The 26,946-nt window shown below is 45.4% G+C and overlaps 1 long non-coding RNA gene across 1 annotated transcript; it reads left to right on the forward strand.

The window, feature by feature from the left end:
* The first annotated feature begins 12,226 nt into the window (after positions 1 to 12,226).
* LOC109285097 (uncharacterized) lies at positions 12,227 to 26,704 on the forward strand. The gene is made up of 3 exons (XR_002092764.2): positions 12,227 to 12,309; positions 16,137 to 16,189; positions 22,466 to 26,704. It is a non-coding gene; the product is annotated as an uncharacterized LOC109285097 (long non-coding RNA).
* The last annotated feature ends 242 nt before the right edge of the window (positions 26,705 to 26,946 follow it).

Genomic DNA, 26,946 nt, shown 5'->3' on the forward strand with positions numbered 1-26,946 from the left:
CTCCTAATATAGCTAATACCAATCTGCATGAGAGTCATTTGTTTTTAAAAACTTGCTTCCTTTTTGGGGGCTTCATAATCTTCATCACAGGTTTCAAGTGTACAGAGTGCCAACTTAAGGTATTTCCTAATCAACCACCTAGACAGATAACAACAAGATCATGTAACACTATTTGGTGTTGGGGAAGAACTTATCTGGAGGAGTCAGGGGGTAGTAACTGTATTATAGAGGCTTCCCTTCTAGGATATCATTTCCAATCAGGCCCATTGTTAGTAGTGACCAAAGTCCTGACCCTACAAGCAGCTTCCTGGGAACAGACTGTGCCCACACACAGTTTCCATATCTTCATTTGGGCACAGAATAACCTAGTTTGGGCCCAGCAGCTGTTACCCTCCTGCTACTTGGTTGCTCACATGAAAATGAGTTGACAGACACAAAAGGAAGAAGTAGCAGGAGCAGGTTCAATGCAGTCTAAAGAAATTGCACGTACTAGCACAACCCTCGTTGCTGATGAAATAGATGACTGAGTTCACTAATACTTTTTTCCCTTCATCTTTATCTCATGGATTATGCACAGCAAAGGCATCCCTTGTGAAAAAGCACCATTTTACATTTTATCTACATTCATTAGCTGGAGAATCTCTCCTTCCCAGGCCTTCATTTTATACAACCTATTTTTGTATCACAAATATCTATCATAGCCTCCAATGGCTTACTGCTATGCAGTGAACATCTACCACTTTGCAAACCTCTAAGCCAGGGGCAGGGTGGGCAAAATATGACCTGCAGGCCAGATCCAGCCCATGAAGTGGCTTTGTCTGGCCTGCGGTGGGTCCCTTGGTCCTGGCTGGCCCAGGTACTGTCCAGCCATGACGTGTCCTGACACCCTCTGGGCACGCAGTGGGGTTGGGGTGGCTTCGCAGTTGTGACTGCCTTTCTAAGTAACCCAGGCAGTGGCAGCTCCTTCTGGCTGCCACCGCCACTGCCCCCAGCTCCACAGTATAAGCAGGGACCTGTGTGCAGCCCTGATGCTCCCTGTGCCCAGTGCAAACTTGCCTGCTCACGCTGAACAGCTGCAGCAGCATTAACACCAGCAGAAGTGTGCTCAGCGCTGGGAAAATGCAGCCCCTCTCCCTCAGAGATGCTCCTAGCAGGGTGAGGGGCCTGGGGCAAATCAGCCTGTGTGGGGCCTGGACGCAAAGAAGCCGGTGGCAATGGGGGGTGGGCAAGCAGCCAGACACAAAGCTGGCAGTGGTGGTGGTGCAGTCACCAGCACTAGGCAGGCCCTGCAGGAGGGGCCATGGCCACTCCGCCCAGCTCCATGGGGCCTCCAAAGCATGAGGCCGGGGCCATTGCCTTGATTCGCACCCCCAGGGATGGCCCTGACCAATGTTCCTTCTAAGGAGTAGTGGTCCGTGAGTGCACTGCCTCAGTCTGTGAGTGCACCGCCTTGGTTCAGCGTGGGACACTTATCAAAGGAGGCTGGGGGCTGGAGGCCGGGTCCTGGAGCTGGGGGCTGGAGCCGAGAGGCTGGGGGCCGGAGGCTGGAGCCTGCAGGCTGGGGGCTAGGGCCGAAGGCTAGAGCTGGGGGTCAGAGGGTGGAGCCAGGGGCTGGAGGCTGGAGCCAGGGCCTGGAAGCTAGGGCCGGGGGCCAGGGCCCGGAGTCAGGAGCCAGGGGCTGGCACGGGCTCCACCGGTTCCAAGTGCTCCGCTCCCCCACATCAGGGCCAGGGAGTGGAGCACTTCCCCGGAGCTGGCGGAGCCTGTGCCAGCCCCCCACCTCAGCCTCCATCCCTGCCTTGCCTCACCTCGGGAAGGAGCTGCTGTCTGCCCCGAGTGAGGCTCTGCCGGCTCCGGGACACTGCAGGACACACCCCCTGAGGCCACGGAGGGGAGGGGAGCATGTGTCCCGGAGCCGGCGGAGCCTCACTCGGGGCAGGCAGCGGCTCCTCCCTGACGTGAGGCAAGGGAGGGATGGAGGCTGGGGCAGGAGGCTGGCACAGGCTCCGGGGAAGTGCTCCACTCCCTGGCCCTGATGCAGGGGAGCGGAGCACTTCCCTGGAGCCGGCAGAGCCTGCGCCAGGCTCCTGCCCCCACCTCTCCTGGAGTGTGGCCTTGAAAAGGCTGTATGCGGCCACATTTTTCGTTGTGCGCGGCCGTGCACGTGTGCTCCTTAGAGGGAACCTTGGCCCTGACCTCACTGCTGCCCCTGAGTGGAGCCTGGGCTAGGCTGCTGTGTGGCTCATCTGCGCTGCCCCTGCTGGGTAGCCCAGAGGTGGTGGTGACAGCAGTGGAGCCACAGGGCAGCCCAGGATAGGCTCCATGCGGCTGCTGCAGGAAGCACTGGGCAGCAGCAAGTGAGAGGGGCTGATATTCCCCCATGCCAAGCACACTTCTGCACCACTGGCACTGCTGCTGCAGCTGCTCAGTGAGCTGGCGAATCCACAGCGGGTGTGGGGTGGGTTGGAACTGTACACAGGTCCCTGCCAGTACCACAGGGCTGGGGTCAGTAGCTGTCATTGCCTGGGTTTCCTAGAAAGGCAGTCCAAAGCAGAGCTGTGCCAGCCCCGCTGCGTGCCTAGGGGGCAGCAGGATACGCCACAGGAGAGCAGTGCAGAGCAGGCGCGAGGGCTGGGTCAGGGCTGTGTGCATGGTCTGGCTGATCCATAGAGTTCATAGACTTCATAGACATTAAGGCTGGAAGGGACATCAGAAAATCATCAAGTCTAGCCCCCAGCCCCAGAGGCAGGAAGTCAGCTGGGGTCAAAGGATCCCAGCAAGATAAATGTCCAAATGTTTCTTAAAGGAGTCCAGAGTAGGTACTTGCACCACCTCTGGAGGCAGTCTATTCCAAGCCTTGGGGGCTTGGACAGTAAAGAAGTTTTTCCTTACATCCAACCTGAAATAGCCTTGGAGGACCATTTGACCTTGTCATCCCTTGGGGCACTCCGGTGAACAGGCATTCCCCCAGATCCTAATGTATAGCCTCTTATATACTTATAGGCAGCCACCAGGTCGCTGCTGAGCCTGCGCTTTTCCAGGCTGAGGAGTCCTACGGCTCTCAGTCTTTCATCATAGTAACTGTTCTTCTGCCCTCTGATCATGTGCATGGTTCTCCTCTGGACTCTCTTGAGCTTTTCCACATCCTTTTTAAATTGTGCAGCCCAGAATTGGATACAGGACTCCAGCCACAGCCTCACCAAGGCTGAGTCTAGCGGGAGGATGACATTCTGGGATTTCCTAGCGAAGCATCTATGGATACAAGCCAGAGTTTTGCTCACTTTACCAGCTACGACATCGCAGTGGTGGTTCATATTCATCTTGTGATCAATCATGACCCCAAAGTCCCTTTCGGCTGTGGTGCTAGCAAGCGTAGCACTGCTGAGCCTGTAAGTGTGCTGTGGGTGGAGTACCTTGCATTTTTCGGCGTTGAACACCATCAGGTTTTCATCTGCTCATTTTCTGAGCCTGTCAAGGCCAGCCTGGATCACCAGCCTATCCTCAGGTATGGATACTTTACCCCAAAGTTTGGTGTCATTGGCGAACTTGATCAGTCCGCTTCTGACACCCATGTCTACATCATTAATAAAGATGTTAAAGAGTATAGGTTCAAGGATGGAGCCTTGGGGGACCCCACTGGTCACGGAACACCATGATGATTTATTTCCATTACTACTCTCTGGGTCCAACCTTGGAGCCAATTCCCCAGCCATCAGACTGTGATGTAGCTGAGGCCACAGTTGGCCAATTTTTCCATAAGGCGATCACGGGACACCAGATTGAAGGCTCTTTTAAAATCAAGGTATATAACATCAATCTCTTCTCCCTTGTCCAGGTGATATGTCACCTGGTCATAGAAGGAGATGAGATTGGTCAGGCAAGACCTACCCGCAACAAACCCATGCTGGCTATCCCTCGGGATGTTGCCATCAGCCAGCTTGTCAAGAATGGTCTCTTTGGTAAGTTTTTCCAAGATCTTCCCCAGGATAGAGGTCAGGCTGATAGACCTGTAGTTCCCCAGATCTACTTTCCTCCCTTTCTTGAAGACAGGTACCACAGTTGGCCTTCTTCCAATCTTTGGGCGCTTCACCTGAGTGCCACGAGGTCTCGAAGATCCATGCCAGTGGCTGAGCTATGATGCCTGCCAGCTTCTTGAGTATCCTGGGGTGTAAACTGTTTGGGCCAGCTGACTTGAAGGTGTCCAGCCTCTCAAGGTGTCCATTCACATGGTCTACATTGATGTAGGGTAGCAATTCTCCCTCACCCTGGCCGTCCCATACCATATCAAGCAGGGCCGTGCCTTGGGGCTGATGAAAAACTGACGCAAAATACTCATTAAGCAGGTTAGCTTTTTCCTGGGTGTTGGTTGTCAGTTGTCCCATTTGGTTTAGCAGGGGTTTAATGTCACCCTTGTTTTTCCTCTGGCTACCCACATATCTAAAAAAGGACTTTTTAGGTCCACCCCTGCTGGAGTGAGTCCAAAGCAGGTGTGGGGTGGGCTGGAGCTGCATGCTGCTGATGGTGGTAGGGAGGCACCACAGGGCGCGTGGGCTCCAGGCTGTTGCGAGGCGGGGGCTGACTGGCTCAGGGGGGCACATGTAGGGGGCTCCCATGCACACCCTATCATACCCACAAATTCTCCCCCACACACAATCACACGTCACAAACAATGCACCCATCCACAACCCTCCCCATGTGCACCCCCCTCACATACACACCTGTGGGCTTCTGGGGGGAGCCCCACTCACTGCTAACCATACACACCCCACACCCTCCCATTCCCCAACACACCCCTAGCCACCCTCCATCCCCATGTACCCCACAAACCCCATACTCACCCACACACACACATCCCCACAAACACCCCCCAGAACATCCCCATACCCACCTACCCACATCCACACATACACCCACATCTTCCACCACACCCCACATATACCCACACCCCCCACAAACCCCATACCCACCCACACATAATATACAAGAGTAAGACTTCATTTTGAGCTATTATGCAATCACCTCTATATACATGACACAAACACACAAATCAGCACAAAAATATCTTTTGAAAATAAAAGTAAAATACATTATTGTTGATGTTTGATTTTTAGTATATAATCTGTTTTTTTCTGGTTCTAAGATGGCAAACCCTCTTCTCAAAAGGAGTACTTCTGGTGGCAAGTGGAGGGACTTCCAATGACAAAGGTCAGGGGTTGGGGGGGCGGGACTTTTGGCCCCAAGTTGGCAACCAGGGTATGAGCACCTGTCAAGGGGTGGGGCTACCTTTGCAGCCCCCAACAGATCACCAAAATTCATTAAGTGGCCCTCCAGCTGAAATAATTGCCCACCCCTGTTCTAAGCTATTGGACACTCTACTCCTACCCTCAAACAATACTTATTTCACATATCTCCTGTTCTGCCCATCTGAATGACAAGTAGATGTTGGGCCAGCTACTAGGGAGTGTAAACTGACATATTACCATTTATTGCTTCAATTTATACCAGCTGAGAAATGGGTCTTATGCCTTCTTCATTAACTTAAAAGTGACAATGAATTTGCAGGGGTAATAAAACCAGATTAGCAACTGAGCCAGCGCTCTATTTCCTGTACTCATCCCAATATATTATATTTAGAGGCTCTGTTCTCAACCCTTCCTACACTGAGGCTCCAGGTTACAAGAGGAAAAGGTTTGGAGATCTTTGGTTTGTTAGAAAGAAAAAGAACATGTTCAGCCTGCCTGGAAGGTTGGAGTTGGGGGCCTAAGGGGAGGCTATGCTTTGTGATTTGGAGTTTCTTAATGTCTTCATCAATTATTTTAAAAAATGCTAGCATCAGCTTCCCTTCAATCCAAAATGAAATGTATTCCAGCCTGTGTAACTAATTGACTACTCTCCCGTATCAGTTTGAAAGAACAAAACTTAAGCTAATCATAAAAGTATAAAAATATTAGTTTTGTTTTGTTAGTTTCTGAATGGACAAAGTACAGAACTCTTCTGTTCCCTAAATCACTAAATATTCAACTTGCCATTTTGGTATGGTGAGCAACTGACACCGATGAATCAATGTCCATCAGTCACAGTGACTGATTCAACAGAATAGTCACTGAATAAGTATGTCCTGCTTTGAAAGTAAATGCTTCATCTACAGAACTTCACTTCTGAGGATTGCTTTTATCCACACTAACGTTCATCTAGCAGCAGGAGGCCATTTTCCTGTTCCATTGACATTGGCATGGCACTCTGGATATTTGCTACAGCACAACTTAACATACAGTGTGACATGTTAACTGTCAGAAATTTTGTTACACACCCCTCAAGGGAGACACCTCTTAAGGGAGACACCTTACTTTTAAATGACCTGTTCTCTATTGTGAGTCATGCGGCACAATATAAAACATAATTGTATCTCTCTAGCAAGAGGTTTTGTCTCCATACCTCTACTGAGATTATGAGACTGTAAATTATGGGCAAAATGTATGGTTCAAGGAGTAATACTAATTTTAAGGGACCATACCTCACTGGTGAATGTCATATCTGATAATTCCCTCTACTGAATACTCGTACTCCATCTTGTGACCTAAGACAGAACTGCAGGATCTGCCAGTCAAACAGAAGAGCCCAAACAGGTGTCTGACAAGTTTCTGGCTCAGTGGCATGCAAGTGCTATTGTATGTTGCATCACATTTATCAAGTTATAGCCTAGTTTAAAGACAAAGAAGGTAATTTAGCAATAGGTAGTCTGTTTATAGAATACTATTGGGAAGACAAAAATCTTAATATTCAGCTTGTCTGTCAGCTCTCTGTGGAGACACTGGAGCTCATCTTATTTCACTTCCAAGATGGTAAACTTACCCTTACCTTGAGCTGGGCTGGGCAGGGGGTGGGGGGGCAGACCCCAGCAGGACACTCTGATTAGCTCAGCAGGGAACAGATAACAGTGTTTATCACCCCTAACTCAGTGTTTATCACCCCGTTAAGAAAAAAAGAGGGGCATTATCAGCTACTTGTTGATTCTGCCTATTGATTCAGCATGGACTGTAGCCAGCATATGGTCTGCTAGCTAATACACAAACACCTCCTCAGCAAGGCAGAGGGGAGGGGAGAATTCCTGCTTAGCAGAGAGTGGTGAGGGAGGGGGAAAACAGCCTGCAGTCTGTTCCAGAGCTGCAGCCAGGAAGCAGAGTAGAGGGGCCAGCCCTGCTGTGGAGCAGAGCCCCACTCAGCCCAGACAGCATGCTGGGATGCTGGAGGAGTCTGGTTTATCTTAAACCAGCAAGGGGTCTGGGACAGACATTGCATAAATCAGTTTGACCCAAATCAGTTATGTCTGATATTACATTCAACCAGCTTTATCTCAAACCGGTTTCAGCCATTTTCAAACATCTGTTCTATAGGGCTGTGTGAAGCTTCGGTCCAATTTGATTCGGCCCAAATCTCCTAATCTGAACTGAATCGGAGGACCCTTTAATCTCTCCAAATTGAATTGGAACCCTCCGAATTGATTTGGAGAGATTGGAAGGATTCAGCAATTCGGACATAGACACAGCTTTAAATGTTTTTTCTACATACCTCTAGGTAGCAGGGGCTCGTGCATGCTGTGATGCTGGAACACATGGAGTGCAGGGGGCTCCCCAGCATGCTTGGCAGCAGACCCAGTAGAACAGAAGCCCTTTTGGTCCACTTCTGGGTCTGCTGGGGAGCACGTGGGCCCCCCGTGCACTCCCTGACTCAGTGACTGGTGCCTCCTGGGTCTGTGGGGGGGGACCTGGGGTCCCCCTGAGGCTGATCACTGCGCTGGTGAGGCATGGGGGGCCCCCCAGTGGGCCTGGAAGTGGACTGAAAGTACTTCCGGTCCACTTCCAGGTTCGCCACCGAGCACGTGGAAGCCTCCTCCACCCCCCATCTGCCCCAGCATCGCAGCGATCACAAGCTGTGCCTGCTACCTCCAGGTATGTAGAAAAAACTTTTAAAGCTGTGTCTGTATCCGAATTGCTGAATCTCTGAATCACCATCGAATCTTCGGATTTGGCTAAATTGAATCAGGGACAGTGATCCGAATCAACAAATCGAATCGCTGTCCCTGATTTGTGCCGAATCTGAATCCAAATTGAATAGGGCCCACTTCGCACACCCCTACTGTTCTGTTACAGGTTTAAACCAGTTTCTGATCAGTTAAACTGGTTTATGTATAATGTCTGTCTCTAGCCTACGAGAAGAGCAGAGAGGTGAGGGTGAGTCAGGCTTATTTTCTAACAGTAGTCTCAAGACAGGCCCAAAATACAGACATAGCCTTATGAAGTGACAATGGGAAGACCCAAAACTCTCTCAACAAAGCAATTAGAATTTGTCTAGAAAAGGAGGCACCCAATCTAGTTTATAGAGTGCAAAGAATGCTGTGACAGTACAGTCTGGGACAGAAGGCATGTTTAAATATGTGCAACTTACATTGTGTTTGTATATCAGTGTAAATTATACTAGGTTCTGGAGTGAATAGGTATGCTGCTACCTTGTGGGAGCAGCCACTATTACAGCCCCTTACTATTTAATAGGGGAGCAATTAGCAGTTTGTTTGCTTTAAGCTACTGTTCAATAAGTGCAGATAAATGATATGTAATTGTACCCTGGGTTCTTTCAGGGGTAATTCTGCACTTGATTAAGTACCCCATTTCAGGGAGTTGCAACGTATGTTCCCTTTATACATTGATGTAAAGTTATCTACGTAGGCATGTGCATATGGCAAAGAATCCAAAATACCAGGAAAAAGAGAAGCAATGCATAAAAGCATTCAGAGTTCAAAGTTAGAGCCTGTGATAACAGTATCTAGGACTGTACACATTGTGTCAAGCAGGACAAGACCACGAGCAACCTTTTGAAAGAGATGCAGTGACCAGCATTTTGCAAGAGTTTGCAGCACCAGAAGAGTATACGCAGTATCAACAAAGATGATGACAACAGCACCATTAACTCAGAGGAATTCTGCATAGAAGCAAGGCCACTTTGCCTGAAAGCACACAGCATATTTGTTCATTCGAATTTGGATACAGGTACAAAAGTGAGTGTAGTGCCAGAAACAAAGATACTAACACCCAAGCAAAAGTCTCAGGCAACAGAAAGTAAATGGGCAAATTTAAGGACATGCAGTGACGGTTTCACCGCATTAAATGTATAGCTAAACAGCAAACTAGGAAAGATGCTATTGCTGACAGTAGCAAGGAAAAAAATACATATAGAACATATAATCATAGAAAATTAGGGTTAGAAGGGATGTCAGTAGGTCATCTAGTCCAACCTCCTGCTCAAAGCAGGACCATCACCAGCTAGATCATCCCAGCCAAGGTTTGTCTACCTACGTCCCAAAAACTTCCAAGGATGCAGATTCCACAACCTCTCTGGGTAAGCTGTTCCAGTGCTTTACGACCCTCCTAGTGAGAAAATTTTTCCTCCCATCTAACCTAAACTTCCCTTGCTCAACTTGAGACCATTGCTCCTTGTTCTGTCATCTGCTACCACTGGAAACAGTCTAGCTCCATCCTCTTTCAAACCTCTTTTCAGGTAATTGAAGGTTTCTATTAAATTTCCCCTCAGTCTTCTCTTCTCCAAAATAAGCCCTGTTCCCTCAGCCTCTCCTCATAAGTCATGTGTACCAGACCACTAACTATTTTCATTAGAGGTGTGCTGATACATTTGTCACATATTGGATTTGCACTGATAACAGGAAAATTAACGTTATCAGCAATTGGCTTTTGGGGCTGATAATGTCACCAATAAATGTCACATGCGTGTGCGCAGCCACAATATGCATGCAGCCAGGAATGCAGTCTGGTAACTTGGATAACAGCGTCTAGCTGGTAAGTCTGTTGCGGGGAGGGAAGGGCCATGGAGGATGTAGATTGAGGCATCACAGTGAGGCTGGACTGGGGCAGGGGTAGGGACAGGTGCTTCCCAGCCAGGGTGGTGAATAGGACCCTGGGGCTGGGAACAGGACAGAGCCACTGTCCAGGGTGGCTTGTCCAGGGAGAGAGGAGGGGGGGTGGCTCCCTGCCAATGTGTGCATACCTGGAGAAGACATGGGGGGCACGTGCCCCCCCAGATTTGTGCACAGGGTGAGGGCAGACTGCCCACCGTGGGCTTGGGGTTAGGGGCTGCACCAGCCTCTTCCTGGAGGTGGGGCTGGGTTGGGGCTACACTCGGGATGGGCAGAAGCAGAGTAAGCTCAGCTGTGAGGGGCGGCTGGTGGCAGCACCGGGAGGTTTGGCTATGAGGAATTTTTGGGTGGCTGTAGCCCCTTAAACCCCCACTAGTGCTGCCCCTGTTCAGGGCACCAGAGCTCTCAAATCCTAGCCCTACCCTCCAGCATATTTACTACTACCCCTAGCTTGGTGTCAGCTGCAAACTTGTTGAAGGTGCGCTCTATGCCATCTTCCAGGTTCTTGATGAAAACATTGAACAAAACTGGCCCCAGGACCGACCCCTGGGGCACTCCACTTTTTACTGGCTACCAACTGGACATCAAGCCACTGATTACTACCCTCTGAGTGCTGCTCCAGTCAGTTTTCTATCCCCCTTACAGTCCATTCATCCAGCCCATACTTCCTTAGATTATCTGCAAGAATGTTATGGGAGAGCGTATTAAAAGCCTTGCTATAGTCAAGGTAAACAGCAAACTAGAAAAGCCGCTATTGCTTAACATTAGGAGCAAGAAAAGAAATACACATTGCCTTGAACCTAGCCTCATTGAAAGGATGTACTCATTGGAGTGAGCAGGGGACAAAAGTTATTGAGGAAGAATTTGCAGATGCCTTCGAGTAGACAGGGAAGCAATGGGCAGAATTTACAGAGGTGAAAGATCCTGGCTATGTCAAGATTTGTGCCCCTAGCAAAATTCCCTTCATCTTCTGACAAAAGTTGGATTGACTCATTGCTCTGGGAACCCCAGAGTAAGTAAACAGGAGTGGGCAAAATACAGCCCATCCATACATCCAGCCTGCCAGGTTCAATCTGGCCTGTGGGTGGGTGGCCGCCAGCTTACTGGATCCGATCTGTGGGCAGCTCTGGCTCCAGTCATCACATGGTACCAGGTGAGTGGGGCTCTTCCCACCCAGCATCAGCTCTTGATGTGGTGGCACCTGCTGTAGACCTGGGCGAGGCCTTCTGCCAGTGGGTGGGCGACATCAGCTGTGGATGCTGCTGGCAGGTTCAGGAGCCCCAATGCAGAACCTGCCAGCAGCATCCACAGCGGACGCTGCCCCCCTCAGCTGGCAGAAGCTCCCACCTAGAGCTGTGATCCAGGACCTGCCCGCAGTGTCAGGATGGGCTAAAGCAGGGCTGGCCAACCCACAACACATGGGCCACATGTGGTAGGGGCAGCTCCTGTGACACCAGCCCTGGGCGCTCAGCAAAGCAGGAGTTGCAGTGGAGGCAGGGAGGGTCAGAGACCCCAGGCATGTGGAGCCAAGCACGGTGTGACACTGCCGCAAGGGGCTCGGGCCTAACTGGGCCTGACATCTACACCTGATTTCAGAGTTTGGGTCTTTCCTCGCTGTATCAAACTGCGCGGGGCTTGGGCAGGAAAGGGCTCCTGGCAGTGACAATTCCTCTGGCAGCAGCATCCTGCCCCTGCTCCGCTCCCGGCGGCGGCTCCGCGCACCCCGCCTCCATCCTGGCCCCTCGGGGCACAGGCGGTCCGTGGCCGGCAGGTTCCTTGGCAGCGGCTGGAGCGGAGCTCGGACCCCGCCGCCCCGTTCGGGCCCTGGTCGCACCGCGCGGCCGGAGCGCCGCGACCCTCGGGCAGACGGAGCGGGCGGGCGGGCGGGGCGCCCAGGGCGGGCCTCTCGCTCCAGGCCGCGCGCTCCAGCTCGGGCCCGAGCGCCCCCGACAGACGCGGAGCAGCGGCCACCGAAACCGCGGCCCTGGGGGCGGGAACGACGACTCAACCCATCCCCAATGGGGCCGGCGGTGGAGGTGATGCCACCTCTGCACTTCCTCCAATGAGGGGCTCCACAAATGGCGGCGGGGCGGGGCTCCGCCTTGTAGTTCAATAAACGAACAGGAGCCCACGAAATGGGTGGAGCCGCGTGATCCCTGCCCCAATGAGAGTGCCGGAGTCCCCTTGAGCGACGGGTCGCTTTTTCCCCCTCCCTCCTCGCCGTCAGGGAGCGGGGCGGGGCCGCGGGCGCCTGCTCCAATGAGCGGCGCGGGGGGGGGGGGGGGCAACGCGTCCCTTCCCGTGGTGCATTGCATCAAGCGGCGGCACTGGCGGCCTCGACTCAATCCGGGTCCTGGGCGCTGCTCTGGGTCACCCTGCGGCAGGTAGCGGGCTGCGGGCGCGGCCCCGAGGAGGTGGCGTGGGGGGGAGGGCGGGTGCCTTCCCAGGGCTATCGCCCCTAAGTGCGCGGGTATTACTAGGGCCTGGTGCAGGGGGGCAGCGTGCGGGATCCCGGCGGCTTGGGCGGGGCGGGGCGGGGCTGCCTCAGCCATCTTCTCCCAGTCACATTTTTTTCGCATTGAGGGGTCCCCCCCGCCCTCCATACTAACTTGCAGGCCCGGAAGTCCCGCCCCTGGGCGGTGCGGACTGGCCGGTTGATCTCAACGCCCGTCTGCTATAGGTGGCGGGTGCCGTCAGTGCCTGGCTACGTCATTTCCGCTATCAAGTGTGTGGGCAGGGGAGACCTTGGCTGCCGGGGGGGGGTCCGTTTCTCCCGCGCCCGGGGCAGGCGCCGCCTCGGCCCCCCGCGACCCGGCTCCCCCGAGCAGACCCGCGCCTCCTCTGAGGGGTGGTGGCTGGGCCGCGGCCTCCCGCCAGCAGGGTCGCGGCTGCCCGGTGCCCTTGGCAGCGCTGAGGCGCGGGGGGGTGGGCAGCCTGCAGCGTCCCCCCCCACCCCCCTCGCTCTCCCCGGGGCGGGGGAGATGGGGAAGGCGGCTGGGAGCGCCCTGCCGCAGTGTCCGCCTGCGGACGCCCCCTCCCGGGCCGGGCCGCAAGGCGCCGTGGGCGGCAGCTGCTTGGGAGGCGGCGCAGTGGACTGCAGGCGCGGGCCGACGTGTTCGTCTGCGCGGGCCCCGCCGGCCTCCAGCCCCCGGCGTTTTGCCTTAACCGACGGCATCTCAGCCTTGCAGGGCTGCGAGGGGCCTGGAGAGCTGGGCCGCGCTCTGTAGGAGGGAGGGGGTAGGATGCAGGGGAAGAGAAGGGAGGGGGCAGATGCCTCCAGGGATGAATTGGAGGTAAGGGGGGGGTGGGGGGGTGAAGCAGTAGGTGAGCTAGTGGCATGAAGCCAGGAAAGGAGGGAAGTAACTCAGAAGTGCAACCAAGTCGTTTAAGGAAAGGGAATTGATGATAGGATTAACTGTGTAGCCAGTCAGCAGTACTGTTTGAATGGGGTGAGGTGATGCCAGGGAACTTCCATCCTTGCTCACAGCTGTTAGTTGCATTTTTTTTTAACTGTGAACAGCGAGAATTATGCTTGGTATGTTTATATGCTGTCGTTCTGCTGCCGCCTTGCATAAGCTTAGCATAACATCCTTGAGATGTACGCCTGTAGCTTTGCATATTGACATTCCTTTGGTTTTGTGCTCCTTCATTTCATAGCGGGCCTGTTAGAGAATTGGCAGAGTTTAAAGACTCCCTTAAGAGTAAGAATTTCCTCTCATTTTCAAGGTCGTGACACCTCACTTCTCTGAAGCTGTTAGGTTCCTGGGGCTTGAATGTATAGGTCAATACAAATGATTTGTTCTTTCCAAGAGAAATGTCAAGTAAAAAGCAGGTTTTTAGTGTTTTAGTAGCTTTTTTGTTAATCCGACTAGGTCATAAACTTTACAGCTAGTGCTTGTAGAATAATGTTTTTTCTATAAATTACATCAAATTCTATAGATAGAAAAATGTTTTGATTTCATTTTTGCTGGGCAATTCTTTCTTTACTTTGGAAATGCTGAGGGTTAATTTCTGTTGAACTTATTTTTCACAACAGTGAAGTGTGTCAAGATTCCATGGTCTGACACTGAACAGGAGAGGGGAAACACAATGGTTAATGACTGGTACCTTGCAGTAATAAAGTCTTTTATTACGTGGCTTTTCTGGTCAAAATGTTCTTCGCCTTTTGGTTGTAATGTTTGTTGCATTAATGTTTGCACAGACTTACTTGAGTCCAGATTTTAGCAAGTATCTTTTTCTCTGTTTCTCATACTTGTTCAAATGTGTATTTAACAGTAGAGAAAAGGCAGTTATCGAACAACCATTTAAACTGGTTATACTGAAGTTTGTGCAATTTAATATGATCAATTTAAACTTTGAAACCATAATCTAACCATATTGAAACAATAGTTTCTCCTTAAGGGGATTTTGTTCTATCAAAAGGATACATAGTCAGAGGCTTTGGTTCTCCTAGTAAAATTGAATTATCATGCATGCAGTAAGCAAAACAATGCTTAAATAATCCAAAGCATGTTTGTGTATGTTTATCAGCATTAGAAATCATGCTTATTATAGTGCCCACTTAAAAAAATCTTCTAATTTTGTCTTTTTAACTAGTACTTGGAAGATCACTTATTTGAATGATCACAAATTTGAAAGGGAAGTGTCAGGATCTGTGAAGATAAATGGGAGGAGTTTGATTTGTGTTATGAATTGCTGCACCTCTACCTGATGATGTGCCTGCTTTAAGGATGCAAGCTTCATGGCTTGTTAAACGTTAAATTATTCAGTCTTCTAATCAGTATTTATATTGATGCACAAACTTAATTTAGAAAATTATATATGCATGACAGGTGCTCTGCTAGTAAGAGCAAATTGTTTCTTTAGCTGTTGGTCTGAGGAAAGAATTATGAAAGCAAAGGTATATGTGTGAACCTTTTTTCCCTTATAAAAAAGAGCTTACTCTCAAATAAAACATGCAGTTAACTTGCATGTTTGTAGCTTCTGAGGTAAGTTTAATAAGGTTAATCTGAAAAGGAATTTAGATCAGATACATCTTTTGTTTATTTCTGATATTAAACATTCATCTAGGAAACATGGTCTTAATGAAAGATGACCACCAATAGCAATAAATGACACTAACTAGTTCTATGAGAGTGGTTCAGCCCTGTAACATTTCAGATCATGTTCAAGGTGGTTCCTCACTTTCCCAAGAAGAAAATGGCAGGCTTCTGTTTGGGAGTTCTAAATATATGTAAATTGTATATTATATTTTATTCCAAGACTAGGTCTTCCCCATTTAACATGGGGGGTCCCCTCATCTTGGAATTGAGTATGAGGTAGGGGGTAGGCAACTGCTATGGCTCCAGCTCTGAATTGAACCCTGAGGTTAGGGCTTGAGCTGCAGTTGCCTCTGCACCCCTTGCCTCCCCTTCATCAGCTGTGGGGCCCTGTCTTTCCCCTTCCCCCATCTCCTTCCTGTGCTGCTTCTAGCCCTGGCAGCCTCAGGCCTCTGCCACTTACCCTTGCTCTGGTGCTTGCAGCTGCACCCGACTCCAATGTACAGATTTATACATTTCCATGTCCAGAATCTAATTATGGGGGAGTCGTATTCAATTCATCTTGGATTCTGGTAAGTATGGTACTGATTTCTCAAAGATGACTTAGTTTAACTCATGGGTTGGCAACTTATGGCCTGCAGAGCTATTTGATCTGGTCTGTAGAGATGAGCCTTCAGTAGGTGAATTGTCCCCGCTCTAGTCAGGTGGGCAGGCTGTTGACATTCTCCATGTGACATTGTGGGGAAATGTGGTGGCAGCTGGGTCCCAGTGTCCACGCACCACCTACCTCTGACTTGAACTGGGACAATTCAGCCTGCAGCCCGTAAAGGCCTGCTGCCTTGACTGAAAAGTTCTGACATTGGGAATAGTAGTACTGTTTTGAAAGGCTTGTTTCAGTATCTGCACTGCACAGTTAACCTGGTACCTGAAAATTCAGTTAATTCTTTTTAAATATAAATTAACTCAAAGTCCTGGAATTAAGAGTAGTTAGATGTTTTAAAACTACTGCTGGCACTACTGATGATAATGCTGGACCCAGCAGTTCAGGTTATGTGGCCTTTGCTTCCAAAGTCCTCCAAGTTTATGAAGTGTTTTCAACAGTTAGAGGTAGGTAAGCTGAGTTGGCTTTACATATTGTAAAAGAAAGCACAGAATAAATTATCTTTCCATAGGTTACACAGCAAGTGACCAGTTTCTTCCCATGAGTCAGGAAGGATCTTACTTGGTAAGTTTCTATTTAGTAGCATGTGCCTTGTGTTCATGTAGTCATCTATTTAGATTTGGATTTATAACAATGCCCTTGTTTTATTACATGCAAAAATACTTTCAGGTGGAAAATCAAGCATGTGAGCAGTAAATGCTAGATTGTACAATTTTAATTTATCCCTCTTTATATCTTTTTTGATGGCCTTCAGTCTCTGGGGTCGTTATTCTGTCATATTGGTATCCATCAGCTAGATAAGCCAGTTTGATTCCTCCCACTTTCATTATTTACGGATATTTTGGTGCTATAGTTTAAGTTGCTACACCCTGATTCTAAAGTAATTTAATTTTTAAATCTGATTGTAAGCATTGTAACTAGTGCTTCTTGGAAATTTTATATTACAGTGAATAGGTTAAATTATAATGAATTTAAAGGCAATTCATTCTGGGTACTGAAGTTAACAAAAGTGTTATGGGGTATTAATGTCCTGAGTTTGTAGATGCAAATTATCTCTTTGACTTTCCTGGCTTTTTGCATGCTTAATATTAAGCATGAATAAATTTGCAGATTTGGAAGTTAAATTGTATTCTTTTCTTTAACATAAAAGGAAAAAGTGCTTGAAAAACAGAAGAGCATCACTGTTAGTTACATGTATTAAGTATAAGGATGACAAAGCATAGGTTCTATAGCCCACAACAGTGGCCCTTTTAGAAGCACCTGCAAAACTGCATGGGTTTTAAATTGTGACATTTAAATTTGTCCTGGTTAGAACATTGTTTTTTGACCTATGGGAGTTCAATACACTGGAAGATTGGTGGTAGATTAAGCATGGATTAATAGCAAATTAATTTTATCTGTGGTGTTATCACACTAAAGATCTTGGAGGCCCTGGGTGGCTCTTTCAGCTTCTCGTGAGCTTGCTAAGTGTGAAACCTCAGGACTACCATCTCTAGAAAACTAAAGAAATGAGTACACAACCTCTGCTTTACTGACTGAATGTTAAATTAGGGAAAAAAAGTACAAAACATTTTTAGTTTTTGTCCTGCTTTAGAATTTTTCTTCTGTGAGTTTGAAAAGTGCTTTATCTGACAGTTTTTGGGTTTTGTTTGTTTTTTAGTGGAGATTTTTGATAATCTGAAAAATTTACTAAACAGCTTGCCAATATGTATGGTCATCCAGATGGCATCTTGACAAAAGATGCAATTTTGTAGTTAAGTTCATTTGTCAAAAAAGAAAAAAAGTAATTTTAATTGAACATTGTAGGGTACATTACTATAGTGTTCCATAATACACAATTAAACATTTCTTTTTCCTAGTAAAGATTCGAGTCTGAGAATGAATAATCATTTTATAGCATGGTATCATTCATATATCTTTGTAGTTAGCTACTAAAACTGCCTGTAAAGTCTGTTCCATTTTCAGCTGTTCTTCCTGCAATAAAATGAAATGGAGCCTCTTTAAACAGAATTTTTCAAAATTCTATATTTTGTTTGGATTAAGAGACTTTAGCAACCACTGGTTGAAGCTAGTTCCCCCTTCCTTTTTAAACAAGTGGGAGAATGGTTTGGTGGGCACAACGTACAGGTATTATGCCAAAATCTAGTAATTAACATGGATAAATAACAAAAATAAAATCTGTTTCTTAAATTGGTATAATTTGTTCCAAAGAAAATGAGAATCAGCTCCTCACGTAAGTATAGCCAGTTTAATCATTTTAAATGTGTTCTGGCAGTTCATTGAAAATTTCAGAATAATTTTAGAAATGATTCATGCTATATATGAATGGATGACAAAATGGTGATAGTAGTATCCAAAGATGCCAGTCAGGATCAAGACTCATTTGTGGTGGTACTTTAATAATATAATGGAAAACCCTGATGGAACAGTTTAAAAGGATGCAAAAAGGAAGGATGATTAAATGCACTTTAATTTTACACAGGTTCAAAGTCATGGTCATTTTACATGTAGCTAGCCTACCTAAAGATACTATTTTTCAGGAGAGAGGAAGTTGTAATGGGAGGGGAGACCACAGGGTACACATGTTTAGGATATGCCTGGTAGTGTAGGAAAGTTGAGCAGTAACGGGGTGGGGGGAAATAGGATGTGCATGCTGCAGGTGAGTGAAACTTGGAAGTGGAGGTATTGTGCAGGGAGTAATTTTTTGCAGAATGATGATCAGTAAAATCTTAGTATTGGGAATCAGAATGCAGTTGTTTGGGAGGCCTGCTGTGCAAAGTGAGTTTCAGTGGTAATGAGGAGGGTGGCTGGAGTCATACTTTCAGGGCACTTGCACATGTGCGGGAAGTCTGGTCTTACACTGGAAATCCAGTGCATGGGAGGAGACTTGATTAATTGAGTCTGCTGGAACACACAAATTGGCATGCTTTGACAGCCTCATGTGTCACATATCAGTGGCGCAGCACACCTCACGCTGAGAAAATGGCAGTGGTTTGCTTTGAACTAAAACATGTTTGTGCTTTAGTTCACAGTGCACTGCCACCATTTTCTCAGCACATGGACATATTGCACTGCTGATACACATGGCATGCAGGCACTTTTAATTAGCATGGTGCTGTGTCAGAAACACATGTAAAAATGTCCTTGGCTACTAATGAATTAGGTAAGAGAAGTCACTAATACTACCTCCAAAGTGGTTTTGGGCCTGAAGTTAGAGTCAGAAGGGGAGGGAAAAGACTCTTCTGAGAATTGGTCTTGCTGGGTACCAGGAAGCTCTGAATTCCTGTTCGTTTGTGTTTGGAACCATTATTAGGGCTTGGTTAGGGAGTCTTAATATGTTTACCCTAGTGGTCAGCAGTTTTATGCTGAATAAAGCAGTAGACCGTAGTGACCATAAGTAGGGTGACAATATGGGACAATGCGAAATCTGGAACACATTTCCCCCTCCACCCCTCAGGCTGCAGGGAATCAATGGCATATTAATGACCCATTGCTCTTTACTTCACAGGTGTTAACAAGCACAATGAGCTAATAATTAGTGTTAATGGTCATTCCACTAATCAAGCTAACCTATTTTAGGGCAGTTTTGCTGTCTGTTAGGCCTTACAATTTTGGTGCTGCTCTGCTTCTGAGCTCCACACCTGGGATGCTCATTTTAATTTTCACAAGCTGGCTGGGACCAGCCTCAGAAGCCAGACCAGAACATGTGGTCACACTAACCCGGGGCGGGCAATTATTGTGGGCCGAGGGCTGCTTACTGAGTTTTGGCAAGCCATTGAGGGCCATATTACAGGCAGCCAGGAGCAGATAAATATTACATTTTCTAAATTTTGTAGAGGCTCCACGGGCCAGATAGAATGGCCTGGTGGGCTGCATTTTGCCCACCCCTGCCCTAACCATATGCAACTTCATTGAAGAAATGTTGAAGAATCAGCTTGCCTTCTGCCCCTTTTAGGTACAGCATGATATCAATCTTCATCTTTACAGTTGCGAAGATTACTGAAGGAAGGGAACAAGCACCTGGAAATTAACCAGTGGCTAGCTAGCTAATGAGTGTTTTCTTATGGCTGTACTGAATGAAGAAAAGAGTTTATGAACTGAACTTAAACTCATCCCTTTATGAGCAGGTAAATTCCAACTGCTTTTATAATAAAACCAGTATGGTGACCTTTAAAGAGAGAGTGTACCCATTCCGATAGTGGTAGATCAAAAGTATCTGTAGATGGTAGTGCTCTTGAACATAACCAATTTTAGGCAAAGAACATAAATTCTTTAATTGGATTTTGTCACCAGTGCAATCAAATGTTACTGAAGTTGTGTGAATCATCTAAGAAAACATACGTGCTTTTCATTTGAAGAAACATTTTTGTAAGGTTGCTGTCTGATGGGTACTAGTATTTAATAGCATGCAAGACAAAATACAGTCAGTGTTATCACGTGGAGGTTTAAAAACATTCAGGACGTGCTTGCTATGACCTACAGAATTTTTTTTTTTTTGAAGAATGCTATAACTAGAGGTGTGAGCATGTGTTTTATGAAGTAACACACCTACTATGCAAAGCTAGCTAAGGTAACTACCAGCTGCACAGTTAAAATGGCAAATTTGAATCTATGTAGATTGTTCCCCATTTTTTTTTTTTTTTTTTTTACTCTTTATAGGAGTACGTACCTTTATATATAGAGAAGGTATTTGTTCAAGAAAGAAAATTCAAGTCATCCAAAACAATTAAACAGCAGATTTCATTAAAAATAAATAAAATTATTTCCTTTAGAAAGTTTGCAGAAATTGAGTTGCAGATTCTGCTCTTACAAAATGAAGGACTGGAACATTTAGAGTAAATTTTAATTTTTTTTTGTTATGAGGAGGAAATCTGAATTCAGAAGAAAGGCTACTTTTTTGGAAGACGTTTATAGGAATTTACTTGCAATAGGGATTTGCTTACTGAGTTTTAAAGATGCTGGATTACTTTCAAAAGCAGTGTTTCTATTAATTTTCAATACCTGCTACCTGTTAAATCCTATTTAAAGGCCGCCAACATCCTTTTCTGAAGTTTTTGAAGTGGACTTGTTTTTGTTCAGCCAAACTTATTTTCAAAAATAGTATAGTAAGCTTCCTCTACAGTATGAATTTCTCTCACATAATTAGTATGTGGGAATAATTAGAAATAAAAAAAATCCATTTCAAAGCAACAGTAAGATAGCAATGCTGCAATAGTCAAAAGACAGTGGGAGGGAAACAGTCGCTATCATGAGGAAGCATAGTTTTAATGGCTAGTGTACAGTAAGTTAGAAGTTAGGTTTATTTCCCATACTGCCTCTGACTTCTAGCATGATGACTATGGGCTGCCTCCTCTGTAAAATGAGGAACTGATGCTACTTCCCATGGGGGAATTTGCAGTCTTGTTAATGTTTATGAAGTGCTTTAAGATCCCAAGACCAAATGTGCTATTAAACTGAAGCAGTACCTCTAAGAACAGGAAATTGTGAGGTATTTCTTCTGATGAAATACAAACTATTTTCTTTGTACAACAGAATTTGTAGCTCCTCACTTACAGCTGTTCTAGCCATAGAGGAAAAGATGGCTATGGAGAAGGAAAGTTAATTGTAGGTTCCTATTTTCTTCTTCCCAGTTTTTTTCTCTTAAATTCACATAACTGACTGTTGCATTCTTTGTTTATATATTGCTACCTGAAATTTAAAATCACAACCTTTTTCACAATAAAAAAAAATGCAGTACTTACTGGCTTAGTGTTTACCACAAATTCTAAAAAGTATCCTTTGTGTGACTACCATATTGGACCAAAAGGTTTGCAGTTATGCCAGTACTGTTTTATAGTTTGTGTGCACATTTCACGTTGGTGCCATACAATAGCACCTGTTTGCAAATATTTCAGATGTTTCCTAAATCTAGGCATGTCTTTTGGTCTCAAGTATTGTAGAAATTAAAGCAGATTTATGCATCTTGAATTTCACAAAATCCAGTGGAGCCATTATTTACAGGCATGAGAGCTGCTTGTGTCAGTCTGATAACTTGATTCACTGAGCTGAAAAGACACTGGCAGGCTTGATCAGTCTTTCTTGTATAAAGGTAATCCAGCTACAGCTTTTCACTTTGCCTTTGCTCTTCTATATGAACATTCACCAGCTATCATGAAAAAGGATATTAGCCTTTTTGTATTGAATTTTTTTTGGATGTGTTTGGATGACCTCAAGATCTCCGCCTGTGAGCTAATCTAAAAAAGGCCTTGTGCCAGTGCTACATAATGGCTTCTGACTTTATCTGACTAATGCTACCCAAGTCCAATTTTTGCTTTGGGCATTAGGACTAACTGCTTTTACCCATCTGTGAACTGGAATACCAAAAAAAAAAAAAGGGGGGGGGATAGTTTTGATAGGCACAAGGTTTAGCGAAAGCAAGTCTGGGATTTCTGCCAATCACTGGCAGGATCTTAAGAGCAATTTGCTAAAATTCATTGTCAATATTTGTACAAATGAGGGTTCCAGAGTGGAGCATTGAAGGGTTTTGTAAGTACTTTTTTTTTCTTCCTTTTATGTTTGCTGTTCATGAAGGAATAACGTCATCCTTTTGTGTATTAATGGACCTGATCACGGGTTGTGTTTTTGGCAAGGACATTAGCATGCATTAGGCGCTCTTGCTTCTCATTTCTATCAAGGCTTTGTTTGAAGACTTGTCTGAATCTTGTAATCAGGACTGTAAGAAATGCGATGTTTAGGAAAAGTGCATATCTGGCTAGATGCTCTATTTTAGGTTGCTGAGATATGTTTGAAGGGGGGAACATGACAAAATAGCTTTCTTGCTTTTCCAACTCTGTTTTTAAGGTACTTATGCCAAGAAGGGGATTTTAAGTCACATCTGTCTGGCAAGTATGTTCATTCTTAGTACTGTGGTTAAGCATTTTTCAAACTTGTTCAGAAACATTAAAGTATTCTTAAACAATGGAAACTCCTTTAAATTTGGAGCACAATGAATTAATGAAGCCTGTTAGCCACTGGTTTCCTAAGCAGCATGCATATACTGTAATTCTTGTTGGAAACGCAAGTATCTGGTAAATATTTTATTGCTTATAGGTTTTAAATCTGGATCAGTTGCATTGCATGCATTATCAGTAAGATGTCCCTGTTCAAAAGAGCTAGACATCCACTTAATTTTTGATCTACGACAGCTTGCTGACCTAAGCAGCACAGAAATGCTGCTTTGCAGATGTTTCATTTAAGTTTAGTATTTACTTAAACTAGTTTGCTGTATGACAGTGACAGTTAAACACTGGTCATCTGTGGTATTACATTTTATTTTTAATTTGGATTAAAGGCATTAAGACTTCATGCTGGTATACTTAAAACAAAAAAAAAATGGCAACATACCTGCAGTTCTAGATTTTGTTAATGTATGCAAACAGAAAAGTAACACAGGTTTACATGAAGTGTTTACATAAACATTTGTTTCTCCTTTCAGATTTATGGTCACAGCTACGGGACAAATTCAGTCTCAAATGAATTAGGTGAAATACAGCATACAGTTTGCTAACATTCTTTCCAGAAATGATGGGTCTAAGACCCAAATGGTTTGTATAATTTTTAAATCTGAAATCAAAATCTTCCTGGTTTTTCAGGTAATTTGTTACATGGGTTGCAGGGGAATCTTGCTGTTCATTAAAAGTTTAAACAGTGTGGATGCTGTCTTGCAGCTAAGTTGTCTTTACTAAAATGTTCTCTCTTCACCCGAGATATGAAGATGACTGCACTGTGGGATGAGGTAGTAGGTTGTATAGTTTTAGGGTCATACCCACAACTGGGAGATAACTATACAATCTACTGTCTTTCCTAAAGCAGCAGAAAAATCAACAGTGGCAACTTCTCAATTTGGAGTTCATTGTCATTGTCCAGAATTTCTATTTCAAAGGTCTTATAAACATAATGAATATAACTACAGCATGTGATAGTTTATATATGTCTGTTCTCATGAGGATCAGCTTTTTACTGTTCTTTGTTAAATTTTTCTTCCCCTTGAAGAAAACAGGTGTGCAAGAGTATGTTTAAAGGAGATACCCCCAGATTTCTGGGGAAAATTTAAGCTTATGTTTCCAACAGTACTACCAATGGCAGACAGTGTTAATGTGGGTGCCCATGTAATGTTGTTCAAAGAAAAATAGCTGTACAACTAAGATGTATTTTCTGGAAGGACAGTACAGATTTCTCTATCAGAGTGAGGTAGTAGATTGTATAGTTGTGGGGTAGTTATTTTACCCTGTTCAGGAGATAACTATACAATCTATTGCCTTCCCTGAGGAGTAAAACAAGTCTGCAGCTCTTACATGGTAGTTGGTGTCCACAGAGATTGGCTTGCAAGTGGATTATTCAAGTTAAGATCCCACATTAAGTGGCTAGGATTTGCACGTTAACATGGCATTTGACTACTACCACTCTTATCCAAGGTGAGTGACATGGCTGTATATTCAAGATGCATGGTCCACTGCTTAATCTAATTGAAAGTGTTCTGTATGTAGAAATACCTGAAATACCTTTTGAATACTATAAAATCTTTTTGGCTAGGGAAAAAAAGTACTACAACTTCTTGGTTCTGAATTTGATTGCAGGTCTCTCAAATTTCCATGACTAGTCTAGACATCAAATTGATGTCAGCTCAAGAGTGTTAAAACATGTGCCTCAATACCACCATTTCAGCAGGGCACTAAAATGCTGTGGAGCCCAACAGCTACTGTTTGTGAATTTAAGCAATACATTTTAGGGTGAAAATATTAAGCATAAGTTTTTTCACCTTCCAAATCTGTAAGGTGAGATGATGATGAAGTTCAGTACCTTTGCTGGGATTACTTCCTTCAGTTAACACGGATAGCATTAAATGAGCAATCCCTTTGATCCACTGATTTAAGTTTATTGGAAACTGTTAAGAACCAGGCATTCAAACATCATTCTATATATTCAGTAGGGGTGTGTGAAATGAGCCTTGCTCGATTTGGATTCGTCCGAATCGGGGACAGTGATTTGATTGATTAATTTGGATCACTGCCCCCGATTCAATTTGGTTGAATCTGAAGATTCGGTGCTGATTTAGAGAATCAGCAGATTGGTCATAGACACATCTTTAAATGTTTTTTCTACATACCTCAAGGTACCAGTGTGGCTTGTGAATGCTGGGGCAGATGGGGCGTCCCACAGTAGTGCAGGGGGGCCCTCCACATGCTCAGCCGCAAACCCAGAAATGAACTGGAAGTACTTCTGGGTCTGCTGAGGGACCCCCCTGCCGTCCCTGACTTGGCGATTGGCGGTGGGGGGATCCCAGGTGCCCCAAGAGGCACCAGTTGTGGAGGCGGGGCAGTGTGCTTCCTGGTGGACCCGGAAGTGTTTCTGGTCCCCTTCCAGGTCTGCTGCCAAGCACACTAGGAGTCCTCCGCACTCCTGTGGAATGTTCCATGCACCCCAGCATCGCAGCATTCACGTGCTGTGCTGGTACCTCGAGGTATATAGACAAAATATCTAAAGCTGTGTCTATCCAAATCTTTCCTATTTGATTCGGAGAGATTAAAGGGTCCTCTGATTTGATTAGGCCATCTGGCCACTGAATCAGGCCGAATCCCCACCAAATCAAATTGGGGACTGAAGCTTCGCACAGCCCTAATATTGACTCTAATTTTGAGCAGTAAAAGAACAAGCTGAAGCATAAAAGCCAATTTTGAATGGTAACCATCTCAAATGTAAACCGTGGATGAGCTTTTGGTATGGGATAAGTAACTACATGGTAAATGTTTCTGAAGTATCTGTTAAAACTGAGGAATTAGAGTAGAGTTTAAGGTGAAAACTGAAGCATTTGAAAACAAGCATTTGACAGTTGATTTAGCTGAGATTCTTTAAAAATATCTGAGCTAATGTTTCCGTTTCTGGTTTAAGCACTGTTACTGACTAGCCATGTAAATGAATGTAAATTTGTTCATTTCTAAACATGACAGGAAGTCAAAAGAACCTGGTAAAAAAAAAAAAAAAAAAATTAACAACTTGCTGCACAGTGCAGCCACTAACTAGAAGAACTGCAAAAGAAACAGTGGGCTCCTAGGAAGAGGTAGTAGGTTGCATAGTTTTAGGGCAGGGATTTTGCTCACACGGAGTTAACTATACAACCTGCTGCCTTTCTTAGGGCTTTATTATTACAACAGGACCATTTGGGCTCAGTCTAAGCTGCTGCAGCTTTGATATGTGAAAACAGAAATGGTATAAGACAAGCCACTATTCCTGATCATATTAAGTTTTAATGAAACTAAAAGGGGATGTGGTAGCAACAAACTCAAGGCTGCTGACTTTTGTTTTTTGGAGGACAAAGCAGAATTCTTGCTATAGTCATAAGAGTAAGTGCTGTGATAGCTTAAAGAAATGAACATAACCTCCTTCAAGATTAAGATTCTCTCAAACTACATTAGTACTTTAAGTGATCTCTACTATGAGTGAATTTGCAAATATGGGAAATGCCTCTTATCTGTTGAGGGGTAACTTTGTTTTTTTTATAAAAGGTATTGTTTGAAGCTTCTGTTGCCAATTCCATGAAAGTTGCATGCTTTTTTTTCTAAACAAAGTAATGTGTATAGCATCTGGCCTAAGGATCTGAAAAGATGCTATAAATCATAAAGTTAACTATTGAACAGGGATGACTGTGATTGAAGGGGAATTGAAACCAGATTAAAACAAATCCAGTGCTGCATGAATTTCAAGAAGCAACCTAAAGGAATGGAGTAGTGGTCTTGCACAGACTTCCAATATACGAACAACTTCATAACTGCACTACATATTAAACTTTAATTCTTGCAGGACTGTCCCATGCTACCAGAAGACAGTTGGCATGTAATCCAATACTCTACTACTACTGCTGTTGTGTAAATCTTTTATCTATGTCACACTTCCTTTCTCAAAACACATTATGCTTATAAAAGCAGACACATTGCATTTTATTTCAGTCTTGGTTTGTCCTTGTTCTCATTGGAAATATGTTAGATTGTATTGCTGGAGTTCATATGGCTGTATATTTGACTTATTAAAATTGTATTCTAATCAGCAGTTGTCAGTCTCTTTATCTCAGTGGGACCTTCCTTCTGTAGAATGGAAAGTGAGGCTTCTGTCCCAAGATACTTTATTTTAAAACAGGGGTGTCATACTTGCATCCCAGAGGCTAGGTCCAGTTGGAGTTGCATCATCTGGCCTATGGGCCTTCCCCCTGGGGGGGTGTTGCTAACTGGAGACAAGTGATGGCTGTGTTGTTCCCTGCCACAGGGCACCTCATGGGCTAGATCCAGAGG

This window comes from Alligator mississippiensis, chromosome 12, assembly GCF_030867095.1.
Source record: "Alligator mississippiensis isolate rAllMis1 chromosome 12, rAllMis1, whole genome shotgun sequence".
Lineage (NCBI taxonomy): Eukaryota > Metazoa > Chordata > Crocodylia > Alligatoridae > Alligator > Alligator mississippiensis.